This window comes from Hermetia illucens, chromosome 2, assembly GCF_905115235.1.
Source record: "Hermetia illucens chromosome 2, iHerIll2.2.curated.20191125, whole genome shotgun sequence".
NCBI lineage: Eukaryota > Metazoa > Arthropoda > Insecta > Diptera > Stratiomyidae > Hermetia > Hermetia illucens.
The window spans coordinates 129,322,100-129,338,278 of record NC_051850.1 but is presented as its reverse complement, the minus strand read 5'-3'; the positions used below and the strand labels follow the sequence as shown (position 1 = coordinate 129,338,278).

General features: G+C 42.9%; 1 protein-coding gene across 3 annotated transcripts in view; it reads left to right on the top strand.

Annotated features, from left to right (window-relative positions):
* Positions 1 to 16,179, top strand: part of LOC119647812 (fibrillin-3) — a 369,488-nt gene that overhangs the window by 235,876 nt on the left and 117,433 nt on the right. The gene's annotated exons all lie outside the window — the stretch shown is intronic.

Sequence of the window (16,179 nt, the reverse complement as noted above, 5' to 3'; positions counted from 1 at the left end):
CTAAAACGAGAACGTGAAAGTGAACTCATTTGAATGGCGAAGTTGGATGTATCAAGGAATATTTTGCATTTCTACTACGTACGAATGGAAAAACTAGCATGGGAAATTTCTCACACAAGAAGAACACAAAACCTTTATGCTCGAAGCGTCCAGCTTCCGGTATTCCGACTTGTTTCTTTATCTTGAAAGGGTAATTTAATTAATTTCTTACAACTTAATGGTATATCGCCTGATTGTTTCCTAACAGGAAAAGTAAGGAACGGTACAACGTAGGGAACACTCCAATATTTGTGACCAGCACCAGACAAGAGGTACTAGATATAACTCTAGGAAATACCCTAATGAACGGGATGGTCAGGAATTGGAGGGTGTCGGATGAACCCTCAATGTCTGATCACAGGATAATCAGAGTCGACATTGAGGGTAACTCCGAAATAAAAAGAATAATAAGGAATCCCAAGAGAACGGATTGGGAATCCTACACAATGCACCTGAGCAACAACATTGCCCACCTTCAAGGGGGCGGTGACATCAGGAGCGAATTGGAATTAGAAACGGTTGTGGAAGACCTCAACACAATCGTCATTGACGCATATGAGGCCAGCTGTCCGGCCAAGACAGTCAAGTCATCAAGGGATGTACCATAGTGGAACAGGAACTTAGCCGGAATGAGAACGGAGGTACGAAAACTCTTTAACCGGGCAAAACGAACCGGGGACTGGCGGAGGTATAAAAATGCACTGACTGCGTATAGCAACGCCATCAGGGAAGCGAAACGGAACAGCTTTAGGGAATTCTGTGAAGGGATTGAACAAATCACAGAAGCAACCAGGCTTTACAAGGCTGTAGCCAAAGACGGGGGAATATCATCTGTCTGCTTGAGAAAGGAAGATGGGACGTTCACCGAGAATGAGGAGGACAGGGTACACCTGGTTCTCAGAATTCATTTCCCGGGGTCCTACCCCTCGGCGGCAGGCGACAATAATCTGCCTGACACCCCACCAACGAATAAAAGGGGAAGGAAAGAGAGCTGGAAACTAGCAAAAGAGGCATGCTCAGAAGCTAGGCTAAGATGGGCAGTGGGAACTTTTTAACCAATGAAATCTCTCGGAGCAGATGGCATTTTCCCAGCACTTATCCAGAGAGGCCTAGGAACTATCTTAGTCTCTTCTGAGGGCGGTAAGGGGGAGCATAACACTGGGTTACATACCAAGGGCATGGAGACGGGCAAATGTGGTCTTTATTCCGAAGGCGGGTAAAAAGGATCCTTTTCACCCTAAATCTTTCAGACCAATCTGCCTAACATCGTTCGTACTCAAAACGGTGGAGAAGGTCATAGACAACTATATTAGAACTAACGTTCTAAAGCGTAATCCCTTACATCACTGTCAACACGCTTACCGGGCAGGAAGGTCAACTGAAACTGCTCTGTATCAGCTGACAGAGGTACTACGGGACGCCATAGAAACAAAAGAAATTTCACTGTGCGCGTTTTTGGATATCGAAGGAGCATTCGACAACACATCGCACACAGAGATACAGGATGCCCTGAGCCGCAAAGGAGTGGGAAACACCCTGGCACTCTGGATGGGCAAAATGCTAGAAAGCGGACAAATAGAGGTACAAACAGGTACAAATTCTATTATCATGAACACCACTCAAGGCTATCCACAGGGCGGAGTACTATCGCCGCTGATGTGGAGTATGGTAGTGGATGAACTCCTGGACGTGTTAACTAATACTGGAATACAAGTCCAGGGCTACGCGGATGACATTGTTCTAATCTGTAGGGGCAAATATGAAGATACCCTATGTGATAGAATCCAAACTGGATTAAGGGTTACTAGTGCCTGGTGCAGGAAGGTGGGACTGCGGATCAATCCAACCAAAACTACTATAGTACCATTCACTAGGAGGCGTAAGCTGGATCACCTGAAAGCCATAACATTACATGATATGGAGGTGAAACGAGAAACAGAGGTCAAATATTTGGGAATCACGCTAGACCAAAAATTACTCTGGAAGACACATGTCGGAAACACTTGTCGAAAAGCCACAAGGGCTCTGATGACTTGCAGATCCATAGCAGGAAATGGGGTTGCAGCCCGAAGATACTACTTTGGATATATACTGCAATAGTAAGACCAATGATTACCTATGGGGCGGTAATCTGGGCAGAAAGAACCCAACTCAGCACACAAGCCAGGGAATTACATAAGCTCCAAAGGCTGGCTTGCGTGTGTATCAGTGGGGCAATGAGGACATGCCAACGGCATCCCTGGAGGTCCTTCTGGGATTAACCCCTCTCCATCTGCACATACAGATGCAGGCAAGGAGATCAATATTCAGGATGGCCGGTAGCATGAGTGAGGCGGGGAGCTGCGTAAATGGGAGGAAGATTGATATACTTTCTAGGCCGTATCCCGAATTACTGATACCGAGGGACAACATGACAACGAGGTTTCACTTCGATAAGAAGTTTGAAACACGTTGGAGTAACAAGGCAAACTGGGAGAGCGTGGCTGCGACATACGGCTTAAACCAGCAACTGATTACTTGGTACACTGACGGATCCCTCACAGCAAAGGGAGCGCGTGCCGGTGTCATTGGTCCAAGGAACACACTAGCAGGTCGAAATTTACGCCATAGACAAATGTGCCTCCTTTAGTCTGCAAAGGAACTACAGGGGGCAGAACATAGCGATTCTCACCGATAGCCAATCAGCGATCAAGGCACTTAGATCCAACCAGGTGAACTCTAAACTGGTATGGGAATGCCTTGAGAGACTGAATACACTTGGCTCGTCCAACAAGGTCTGGATACTTTGGGTTTCAGGCCATGCTGGGCTGGAAGGCAATGAGGCAGCGGATGAACTAGCCAAGAAGGGAGCAGGGACGCCTTTACACGGGCCAGAACCCTTCTGTGGAATCGGAAACGGTTTCATGGCTATGAATCTAAGAAACGAAGAGAAACGGTTGAGGGAACTATATTGGGCGGGCCTACCAGGGATGGAGCAGTCCAGGGTGCTTATTGGGGGATACGAACCCATGCGCACAAAGGATTGCTTAAACCTCACCAAAAAGAACCTCCGAATCATAGTGGGAATTCTCACTGGTCATTGTCGGCTGAACTACCACCTAGGGAAGCTAGGTATATCTACGGACACTGCCTGCAGGTTCTGTGAGGAGGAGGACGAAACCTCTATGCACGTCCTGCGACAGTGTCCGGCACTTGTGCAAAGTAGGTCGATACATCTGGGAGAACACTTAGTACCGGATGCAAAGCTGAAACTTCCGGAAGTAGGGAACATACTAAAGTTCCTAACGGTTACAGGCCTGCTTGAGATACTATGATCAACAGGTACACTATAACCAGTAAAAGGGGCACAATAATTCTTTAAGGACGCGGTGCGACTTTCCCTTAACAGAATAATAATAATAAGGAACGGTACTCAAATTAAAGGTATATTTTAGTTAGACCATATTATGTAGTTCATTTAGAAGAAAGCAAGGTGAAAATCTAATTATTCTACTTATTGTTCAGCCATTGTCCCGTTGAGAAGCGAGGTCAGCTCGTCTTGGCCGGTTACGGCATTTTCCTTGGTCATATGCCTGATCTGGATAAAATCGAGAGGCTCTCTGATCGCCGTCTAGCGTATCAAGTCAACGTTGTTCCGGTCGGCTTTCTGGCCATTTCCTATCAGACCAATATGTGTAAATCACAGGTCCATACCGTTCATGGCATGTTACTTTGTCTTCATTACCACGAAGCGCGGTTTATTGTCTTTGATAGTTGGTCAACCCTCAGAACCATAGACACCGACATGGCGGATGGAACTACGGTAAATTTTGGATTCAAGATGTTTGTTGATGCATTGACCACAAAAAACGCCAATTGTAGAATGCCACTTCATTCAAGTTGCTCTGATGCTGGAGCAATTTCATAGTCCGATAGTCAAAATGCATTGAGGGCGTGGAGAAATCCTTTAGTTGACGCAAGAGTCGTTCAGGAATGTGGGAACCGACTGAACTCTGTATCTAGATTCAATACGGTGAATGTACTCTGGGTACCTGGTTACTGTGTTGAAGAGGGAAATGAGACAATAGCAAAATAATAATCATTGACACAACAGTCCGATTGCGTCAGGGCCTTGAAGTGTGTTAGAGTACTTCATTCAAGACTGTAACGGTACATTACAAGATTATAGTAACCGTTTGTAATGGTGTTACATCCGCCCTACATTGGCACAGAGTATCGGTTAGCTGCTTTTCTATACAGGAAGCGCACATTCCATAAATCGTTAATCCGGTTTCATTGCCGGGTTCATAGTTAAGCCAGTCCGTGGCTCCTTTTCCACTTCTTCTTTCCGTGTGGGTTTGTCAGCTATACCAAACCCCTAATCTGGAGATCAGTTGGTAAAATTTGTGGCGTTATCAGGCGCATCCTTCTCCACTTGCAGTTATTATTATATAACAGTATGCAGTTATTATTATATAACTGAAATGTAATGGTGCAGCTACATTTGAACCGGATACCATGATTAAAATGGGGGTGTCATCTATGAGCCATGATTAAATCATGTTAGTGATATGGTAAGAACAATCCTGACGGGAGGTGGAAGGGGGGTGATTCTCCCAGGTCTGCAACTTTCTCTGGGATGTGGAATAGAGACCTAGCGAAATGGTGTAGATGTCTATTTTGGTAATATAGATTTACCCCTATCGACTGTAGGCTCAGATTTTTGTTCTTTGGTCCTGCTCGTGTATGAACACGTGTTCGACGCAGAAGTTGTGGGGATATGGCATGTTGTCAAGGATACAATCTTGAATCCATATTATGCATAGGCATGAGGGGTTGTCCGGATAGCTGAGTGGTTAGAGCGCAAGGCTGTCGTATGGAAGCTGGCGGTTCAAATCTCATTGGTGGTAGAGAAATTTGTATTGTGATTTGACATCGGATGCCAGTCGACTCAGCTGTGAATAAGTCAAGTCAGAGTAACGATCTCGGCGAGCGCAGTGCTGACCACATTGCCTCCTACAGGGTACTGTAATCCTGTAGTGTGCCGTTACGCCGAAGTGCTCTAACACATTTGGAGGCCCTGACCCTATATAGATTGTTGCGCCAACGATTATTATTATTAAGAAGGTTTACATGATTTTTGTTAGCGCCAAATACCATGAACTGCAAAAAGTATTAACGGAAACGGAAAAATAAAACTGAATCAGTTTCATTTTTGAAAAATCGCTTAGGATTTACATGTCTTGCAAGGAAATGTGGATTCCAGGTTGAGCTGGAATGTGAACATCTGGCAGCCAAACGATATGGGATTGTACCAGTGAGCGTTTCGTTAGCTATAGCAGGTGACGAATGTGTATATAGCTGCAAGATTTTTTTAAGTCTTATCAGGTTCGGACAGCTCGGGAACAGCAGCCTGTTCTTCGACGTCTGTGATTGCTAATGACCGGAGAAAATCCACAGAAATTGTTGGAGATGGTGCGGAGACTGATTTGGTTGTGGACTGGTGGTCGTGCTTTGCTGGTGCATAACACGTCTTTGCCTTTTAATAAGGATGATTGCCACTCACTCTTATTACACAAATATCCCCAAATTCCTACCAGAGAAGTCCAGAGTTGGGGGGCTCTCAAGGGAACCAGTAAACCAGTAAATTTTTACAAACATGCATGCCTGCACAGAGAATATATTTTATGAAACAAAATGAGGTTCAATGTTGAGAATACGAGGGGAACAGTGCTCACCTTTCATTTGAGGAAACATTGAACGGCCAAGGTATATAAAGACGCCTGAGGAAGTTAGTTCTATAGCGAAGTGAGGTTATTGAAAACACCTTGCGGGAGGGGGGGGGGCTTATTAGAGGGTTGGGTCCCCTGAAGCTTATGTTGGTACCTAAAGTTGCAAGCATTCCTTGACGACATGTACGTTGTCCCATGTGATGCTCTGTCTTTCCTCTAAGATGTTCCGTGCTATCATCGATTTCAGCGTTGCGACCTTCCTTTTCTACTTCCTGGCCATTTCCGCTTCAGTCGCGTGCTGTCCCCGGCATACCAATGTCAGTCGTTTAGTTCGCCCGATGTAGCTCCTCTCACAATGTGGAGACGATACTTTATATATTCCGCTGAAATCGCTTTGATTTGCGTTCTTTGATGGATCCCAGCTTGATTTTAGTTGGAACATCCTACTCAATGGCACTATATCGATCTTTTCATTTTTCTTTTAAGCTTCGACGAAGCTGTAGAGTGTTGATCCCTGTTTTTCTATTCACTTCCATGTTACTGACGAGAGATGTCAGTATTCGCACTTCTTGGAGTTTCGTCTTTTTCTTCATGAGGCTTTCAATGACCGATAGTTGGAAGCCATTCTTTACTCGCGTGTTGAAGTATGATGAAGTATTCCTTCTCCGATAAATCTTTTGGTACTGACGGGCATAAAGAATTATCTGTATGCATGGAACGGGGCTATTTTCTTTGGGTGGGAGTAGTTCAAACATTCCGGAATATTTCGTTGTGTGTGTGCAAGCTTCATATAAATGCCAAAAGAGATTCCTTCTTCCCGTCTAATAATTCTTCAATCAAGAAATGGGAGTTCTCCACCGTCTTCCATTTCCATCTTAAATTCTTATATACCTTGCTCAGAACATCTCATCCACTTTGTCTTTATGGGCAATGGTGAAAATATTATCGATATACGTTGTCCAGATTTTAGAGAGCTGACCTTTGGGGCGTAGATTTGTCTGAATCCTATTCATGAACAGATCAATTAAAACGGAGGATAGGCATTGCTACCCCTCTGGTTCCTTTGTAGAATTTTCTTCTAAACGTTAGATAGCTATCTGTCATGCATAACTTGGCAAGTGAGTATTCCGGTTTTCCGTTTCCACGTCAAGGATGTGGCAATAATAGGCAGCCATTTTTTGGGAAAATCTGTGGTGCGAAGTTGCTTGTATTGTTCTCTGCGTTGCTGTAGGTTTATGGTATATCTCGAACTTAAGCTTCTCGCTAGAGTTGACGATATTTAGATCCAGGAAAGGTAGCGTCTCATCATTTTTTTCCTCTAGTGTAAACTCGATTTTATGATGAACCTTGAGGAGATGACCATGTCTATATCGTCTCTTCTAACAATCGCAGATACGTCGTCTACATACCTAAACCATACTTTAGGCATTATTCCCCTCGACTCAATTTCTTCCTCAATTGATGGCATGAACTTTTCAGTGAGTAACGGCGAGACGGGGTTCCCCATCGCTACCCCTCAAGTAATTTTGTAGAATCTATCTGGAAATGTAAAATAATTTTTGTTCATGCAGAGCCTGGCAAGGTTTGCATAGATACCAAATTTTCTTCTCCATTCCGGGCCAGATCTAAACTGGCTCAGTCATCTCTTGAGTTCGAAAATTGACTCTTTCAATGTCTTCACATCGAACGACACTATCACCTCGTCATCACCCATCCTCTCAATGCGTTGCAGCTTCTGTATTAATTCATGGGAGTTAGCAACTGAGTACTTACTATTCGTCGTCCCAAGGGTCTGGCACTCATTTATCAACCACTTGGCGATGTTGTACGTCGTTGAGTTCGAGTCTGCAATGATTTCTCGCATCTCATCCTCTTCCTTGTGGATTTTCGCTTGACATTTGATTCTTTGAAGCGCAGGATTAGGCGTATGATCAGTGCAGGAGGATCCAGCTGTCTATCGACGTTGCCTTCGAGGCTATAGTCGATGCGTTCTAGGATTATTTTAGCTAACATATTATCTTTGTGACGGCAGGAAGGACAGTATAGCAGTGTCTTAATTATCTGTCACTGGTGGCGGTGGTACTTGAGAGAAGGGAAGGTAACTTTAAAAGGGAACAGTGGGACGAAGGTTAAGGAAAATAATGAAGCGCTCTGCTCTCGAAAACAGTTTTTTGCGGGGGATCCGATTATTCCATCTTGCTTGTGGAACACCAATGTAGATTAGATGAGATTTGAGTGTATATAGCAAACTACTTCTGTTAAAAGAGACCTATCAATTGTTTTTGAATTCGAAAACCCTAATCTTTTAAGCAACTTTCAATCTTCCAAACACTTTTCTTAGAGACTTTCAAATATTTTCTAGGCATTCATACTTGTTACTCCGATTTGAGATAGATTGAAAGTTATTTCTCTCAACCTCAATTAGGATGAAGTCCTCGCTTTCAAATTTTCCTTTTTCAGGTTGGAGTTTGAGTACTCATTAGTTGACAAGGGTATTTCCCCGAATCTTAAGCTACAAAATATTTCTGATTTAATTAGTATGCCTAGATCGGCTTAACCAAATTTCACGTAAAGACGAGGCCCAAGCAGCTTCCCATTAACTTTGTCCCCAACTATCTATAATTATTCACAGATTTTGCAAGAAGTGAAAATCAATATTTCGTAGGATTAATTTGGTGACAGCTACAAATAAATTGGTTTTTGTTTGGTTTCATGTTCTCTCCAAGCAAGGATACCTACGGAGGTGTACAGAAAATGTTTTATGCAAATTCCAGCACATATACCTATCGTTTTGTGTTGCCCTTGGTAAAATTTATGTTGTGAGATTTCTGATGATATATGGGAAACGTTCCGTTTAACCGATTGTGGTTTACGGAAATTTCGTTGACAGCTTTTTGAATGATGATTTTTATGGCATAACTTGGATTTCCTACTCAATCATCATTCATACCACACTTGAATGTATTCAGGTGTCATTTTGTTTTTAGGGAAAATCCGTGTCACAAAGAAAAATGAGGCTGAAACTTTTTAATGGCCAGATTTAAGTTAGTAGGGGGACATCAGAAAGTGCGTGAACAAAGTGAGTCCTTAATGGATTTGCAGGAAAATTTCGGAAGTAACTCTTAAAGCTGGCCTCAATTTGCTTAATTGGAATTTCAGTCTAAGGGTAGAAAGAGTCTCACTCCCATGCTAAGTGATCCGGAATGAATTATAAGCTGCATCGACTCTAAACTATGGACATATGATTGGCGTGGACGGTCCCCTAATTTGTTTTACCGTTCAGTGTTAGCAACACTTCTTTCTCGCATTCAGGATACTAGCGAATATATTTCTTTGGACGAAGTAAAACATTTCGTTTTATGAAGGTTCCGCAATAAACCGAAATCTCACTAAATAACTAAATAATAAGGAAAATTGCGCAGAAAGTACTTGTGGAAATGTTTATTTGGAAAACCATACCGTGCCTAATTTCTCATCAAATCAAATCAACACCATCTTTCATAAAGTTGGCATTTTGACTGTAGCGTAGATATCGAAGCTAAGATCCTACAAAGTTTTGCTGATGGAATAATATGATTTGAAATATATTCTCGCAATTTTCTTCTTTCACTTTTGGAACCAATAACTCCCTGACTAGATTATTATTATTATGAGGTTGCCCTCCATCTCTTGGTGGGGTATTGCGCGTCAACCACACGTACGTGCCATCACTCGCGATTACCAGAAATGCCTTTCAGTTCCCCACACGACTACCCGAGAAGCTGACGCTCATCCCCTACTGTTCTGCTCCAAGTGACCTTGGGACGAACCACTCGTCGGTCATCTAGGGAGAGTGCTTTCAACTGCATGGCGTAGCTCTCAATGCAATTGTCGCCCCTCCTCAATGTGTGATCTATCCATATGTTTTTTTCATATACCAACACGGAAAGAATACTAGCGCAGTCTCAAATTGATCTTAGTGTTGCAATTCCCAATTTTAGACAGGGCCAGTACGGTGCCACCGTCGGCAAAAGCTACACTTCTTAGATAAATATCATAAATTGATCGACGCTTTCGATGCTCTATCTGCATTAATGCAGCTAGGGATAGTACGATGACCCGTCACAATAAGAACTTTGATTTTGTTGGTATTTATCTTCAGTCCAGTTCCACTTTCCTTTTTTTCCAAATCCAGAACCATTTGGCATCGTTCATTGAATTCCTCCACGTCCTACGGACAAGGCAGCATGAAGGACGTCATCGATAAGAAGAAGAAAAACAATGCAACCCGAGCGGACTCCGCTTTGAACTTCACAATCCTTCGAGATTTTACCTCAGTGTAACAGGTAACATTTTGAGCCATCATGTGATACTCTGATAATAGCTATTAGTATCTGTGGGATGCCCTTTCTGCGTGGAGCAGCTCAGATACACTCCTTGTTCACGCTATTGAAAGCTTTCTCAACATCGATGAAGAGTAGGTGCAATGAAGATCTAAATTTCGCGCACTGGTGCAAAATGATCCGCAGGTGGCAGATGTATGGTCAGTGCAGGAGGATCCGGAGCGGAAACCATTCTGCTCTCTGTCGATTAAGTTTTCGAGATGTTTTTAATGCGTTGCAGGATTATTTTAGCTAATATCTTTGCGACGGCAGGGATCACGCAGATACCCCTCCAATTGTCATACTTCAAATGGGACCTCCTGGAGTCTGAACGATCGTCCTCTTCTTCCACTCTCTGGGAAAGGTCCCGATTCCCAAGATTTCTGTATGAGGGGAAGCAGTAGATCTGCAGTAAACGCAGGTGCAGCGTTAAATAATTTTGCGGCTGAATCATCAAGCGGTTCTCCTCCGTTTGACTACATTGATGGCCGACATGATTTCTCTTCTGTTTAGAGGAATAGTCCATATCCGTATGTTACGGTGACTAGGCATTTCATCCACGAGAGGAGGAACCTCACTGAATATTATATGGTTAAGAACCATGGTGAAGTGTTCTTTCCACCTGTTCAGTTGTTCATCATTGTGGATGTGAAGTGGGGCGTTGACGTCCTTCATAGGACCAACGAAAAATTTGCGACTACATGGAAGCTGTTTCGTGATGCGGTTGACATTCCAGAATTCATTGCGATCTTCCGCTTCCCTGCCCAGCGCAATAGAAAATTCTCTCTAGTCTCAGGCGAGTTACTCAGTATATTTGTCGTACGATTAGCATGATAGCCCCTCCAACTGATCGTAGAAGCGATGTCGGGCTTAGAGATTGCAACTCCCTGACTCTGCGAGAAGTGGCGGATACAACACGCAAGTGAACGTAGGCGACCATCAGATGATGATCCTTTTCGAGGCCGATATCAGCGCCTCTTCATGGAACAACTCCGAAATCTATTGTTGATCGCGAAGTGGTCAATTTGATCGCTCGTATGGCGTCCTTAATTTGAAACCCAACTGACCTCATGGCAGCTATGTGTTCGAACAATATGCCACTAATGACGAGGCGGTGGAAATGGCAGAAATCCCGGACCTCCGCCATTATGGTTTCAGTTGCCAAGATCGTATTTACCCATCACATATCCGGGACAGTGTTGACAGGACCTACCTTGGCATTCACATCACCATATCCACTACAATGTCACCTTTAGGAAGCTTCCCCTGAACTGCGTTTAATTGGTGACAGAAAGCATCCTTCGCCAACTTGTTGGAAGTCTCTGCTGGTGCATAGCATTGTACAATTATGATACCCCTGAAACAGAATCTTGCAGTTAGAAGTCTGTCAGAAACCGGCCCCCAGGTCAACATGCCTTGCAATAGCCGTGAGGAAGAACCCGACACCGGTTTTCCGCCTGCTACCATGTTGTTTTGCGTAGTAGGAGAGCACATTGCCATTAGTGTGGCAAGAGGGAGAGAAGCATTCTCCAGAGTCTCATCATCTTACTTCGCTTAGGCCCAGAATGAACGGCTTAGATCATTAGAATTCCCGCTCAAGTTGGAGAAAGCCAACATTCTGGGGGCCCTCGCTATCGTTGTTGAGGAGCGTGCGCACATTCCAGAAACCAATCATAGTCCGTTTTGGATAGCCAACGGTCGCAGCTATGTGGTCAGTGAATATCGGAGCCGTTGTTGACGTTTCGGTGGCAATAAAGTTTCAAAATTTGTAGTTTAATAGCCCACAAATTTTCATCTGTTTTAATTGCCTCTTACGACCAGCAGGGAGTACTTTGAGTGTATTCTTAAGCCCTAACTCACAGGACAATATAACGTTACAAGACCTGGTTGAGCGTCATTTCAAAGGACGGCATTCGTCTTGAGTGCGACAACTGGAGACTGGAGACACTGCGTAGGCGTTGGCCAAGATCATCCTCCAATGAATTAAAATAACTTTCCTATGTGACGCTTGATATTTTAACCTTTAAACTCTTTTGGATTTTTTTGCCAAAATTAACGGGATCTTGAATTATGACACAAAATTCTTAAATAATGATTGGGCTTCTCACTAGTTGGAAAAATGCGATTTCGAGAAAAAGGTGTTTTATTTTCGTTTTGTAGGAACGCTAACATGTCGCGTGCTCTTTTATTTGTTGTAACGTGATAAATATTTAGATTTTCGGTCCAACATTTTTACAGTATACCCTCAACATATTCCGCTTTCAAAATATACCTAAAGAAAAATCGACTTCTCGATACGTCACACAGGAAAGCCATCTCAAAGAACACGCGCACATTCTTATGACCATTGTGGAACCGTGTGCGGAGTTTCGATCACCATTCCATCTACTCTTCATTGTTCTCGAGAAAACCTTCAACGGCGTCAATAAGGGGGATTTGTTTGTTCTCTAGCCAAGTCAGATATATCAGGCTCTGGGTCTGGAAAGGGAGGCAAATAGAGTTGGACTGAAGATAAATACCAACAAACCTAAGGCACTTAATCTGATTAGTCGTCACACTGCTCCTATTTGCATTAAGCAGTTGTATCATATTAAATCCATGAGAGATTGAAGTGGCGAAGGTTTACTTATACAGTACAATTACTTAAATAAACAGACCATGCTGGTGGGCCGGAGTCGACCTAAAGACCTAAATTGTTCGTAAAGTTCCACCTGCTAACATTGGGGCTCCACTGAAGTTTTCCTTTGACACGAGCTATCTAGGCTCGGGAATGTGGGGCTCCTTTTAATATTTTAGTTCTGACATGTCATTTTACAAAACTTCAAGTGATACGATCACTTCACAACCAATTCGTGGTCTGCACTGGAACCTGAAAACCGAACAAAGGTGGGACATCGCGCATACTTATCGGATGTAAAGCTGGAAATAAAACAAAGAAAGTAGGTCGACCGCGCGCTTGGGAACCTAAAACTTCCGACCCAAGTACCGCGTTTGGAAGGGAAGGTCTACAACGGATCATATCCTCAATCGATGCTTCTTCTGCGTTATATTTTCATGAGACGTGGCCTTTGGAGTTCCGTCCTCGCTTCTCATCCTCACGCAAAAATGGCCAAATACTGAAAAAACCAAGAATAACATAATCTTATAAATAAAGAAAATGGTTCACAAAATAAATGAAAGTGTTAATTGTAGGCCCCATTCGTCTATGGAACCCTCCATCCATTGGTTTCTCAAAGTCGATATCTCAGTGTCTAGCAGCATTGCGGCTTCCACTGGAAAGTGCCGATTCATCCTTGCCACTCTGCACACCGTCTGAAAGTTTCGAAATGCCGATACTTAGAATATACTGAACTTTCGAAACCTGCAAAATATCTCGAGAACCTTGAAATCACACTATCAGGAGCGCTAGTTTTCTTTTGTTGGAAAATTTAGGGAAACAGTCGTCACCGACAAAGCCAACCTATAGTTTTACGTATGAAGTGAACTGGCCGCTATTTTCAAAGTAACTGCAGAACCCCGCTAAGGTGTCCTTTATCGAGACGGCATCCACATAATAGCTGTTCCGCTATAACCTTCACTTTAGCCAGAAACAAGCGCTAATAATGCATTTCGTAATATACAATATGATTAAATCTATGTGCAAGCAACATTAAAACAGGTTTATAATCGTTTCGAAATGTTAGAAAATTTCTATATTTACACTGACAGAGATAGAGAGTTTGGAAAATATTATTATTTTAAAATTAATATTTTAATATTAGTGGATATTGGAAAGAGAAATAACAATTTGAATGGAGGATAAATACTCCATTACACTCCTTCCAATTTCTTCTTCTTCTAAGGGAGGTTAGAATGTGAAAAGGAAATATGCTACATATTAGCAAATGAATTTTCTCGTAATTTTGTCACCGGATAAATTGAACTGCGGATGTTGCGAAATCGCGATATTACAGTACGTATTTTGTATACTTCTCTAAACTCGGCATCCTCAGAAATATGTATGGTTGCCTTTTACTCCTTGGTGGGATATAGTACATCAACCAAACCTATGCACCATCGCTCGCGGTTACCTGAAATGCGCCTCAGCTCCCCCCACGACTTACCGAGACGCTCGAATTCCTTGTCTACTGTTCTGCGCCAAGTGCTTCGCCTGCCATCTTGGGAGTATAGATTCCACTGCATGACATAGTTCGCAATGCAATTGTCGCCCCTCCTTAATGTGTGGCTTATCCACTGCTACCTCTGTCTTCCTATCACATCGCATACGAGTGCCAAGCCTGTGCGCCGACCAAGTTCGTTTGAGATAATGTCAGGCCAGCGTACTTCGATGATAAGCCACAGACAGGTGTTTATGAAGCAGCTACTCCTATACAGAAACGCAGAAAGAACAACTTGGGCTTAATGTTGAGATAATTGCATTACCAGATTTTAAATAGTGCCGCAAAAGCGGATCTAGCCCTGTTAATGCGTCGGAGAAGATTTAGTTTGGTGCCACCGTTGGCTAGATATACAAAGTGTTCGACGCCTTCGATTCTCTGCGCATTAATGCAAATAGGGATAGTGCGATGACCCATCACACTAACAACCTTGATTTTGTTGGTGTTCATTTTCTGTCCAATTCTACTTTCCTCTCTTCTCGAATCTAGAGCCCTTTAGCCAAGGTCCATGACCCACTGAGAGAGCAAACAGATCATCAGTGTAGTTGTGGAAAGATGTCATTATCTATTGAATTTTTCCACATCCGGCGAACAAGGCGGCATGAAGAACGTCACCGATGACAAGAAGAAATAATATCGGTGACAGTATGCAACCCTGGCGGACTCCGCTTTGTATTTCAAAACCTTCTGAGATTTTATCTTGGTGCAACAGATGACATTTTACGTCATCATTTGACGCTCTGATAATAGCTATTAATTTCTCCGGAATGTCCCTACTGCGAAGAGAACTCCAGCTACACTCCCTGTTCACGCTATCGACATCGATGAAGAGTTGGTGCAGTGAAGATCTCGCGCACTGTTCCTAAATGATCCGTAGGTTGTTGATGTGGTCAATGCAGGAGGATCCGGAGTGGAAACCAGCCTGCTCTCTGTCGATCAAGCTTTCGAGATTTTCTTTGATGCGTTCCAGGACTATTTTGACTATTACATTTACGACGGCAGGGAACACGCAGAAACCCCTCCTTTTGGAGTCTTAACGATCATCCCCTTCTTCCACTCTCCGGGACAGGTCTTGGATTCCCAAAATTTCCGTACGAGTGGAAGCAGGAGATCTGTAGTAACTGCAGGTGCAGCGAAAAATAAATCTGCGGGAAGACCATCAAGCACAGGGGCTCAGTTTGAGTGAATTGATGGCCGGGGTATCTTTCGAGAACATGCTAAATTGCCGTACCATTAATGGCGAAGGAAGTAAATAGTATCTTTTGAATTTCTATACTATTGCCTAAACTAATTGGTACTTTAGTGCCTATAACTTATTTGATGCGGTACTTTATACAATTTTGATTCCACTTAATTGAACATGTGAAGGTGACCAATGAATTGGTTTATTTTGTGTTTTTAAAAATAAATGGAAATTGTAGATCCTCGCAGCTTACCTAAATTCCATTTAGCTATAAATCACCCGAATCCCTAGGAGCAAAGCTCTTGGTATTCTGCTATAAATTAATTTAGATTTCACACACATATTCCGGGTATTATTCTCTGGCACGGTCAAAGGTAGAATTCAGAACTCCCAATTTCGACGACACAATGCAAAATTATATTTTATTGCTTCTATTTTGACTACCCCAAACGGCCCTTTACCTAAAACCGTTCTCGTATCTTTCCAGCATCAAAAACAATAGATTTTTCAACTACATACAGACATATGTATGTGTCATATATTTGGATTCTGATATTTTTATTAAATTTTCCAAATAGTTTTTCCCACTGTGAACTGAAAGGCTTCGCACGCATTCATTTATTTTTCATTTTGCCTTTTCGAAGGCGCCATCAGGTACACAAATACATATTTTATTGTGGGATTCTACCATCATAAATTTTCCATTTTTTTCCACGTTCTGGTCTTCA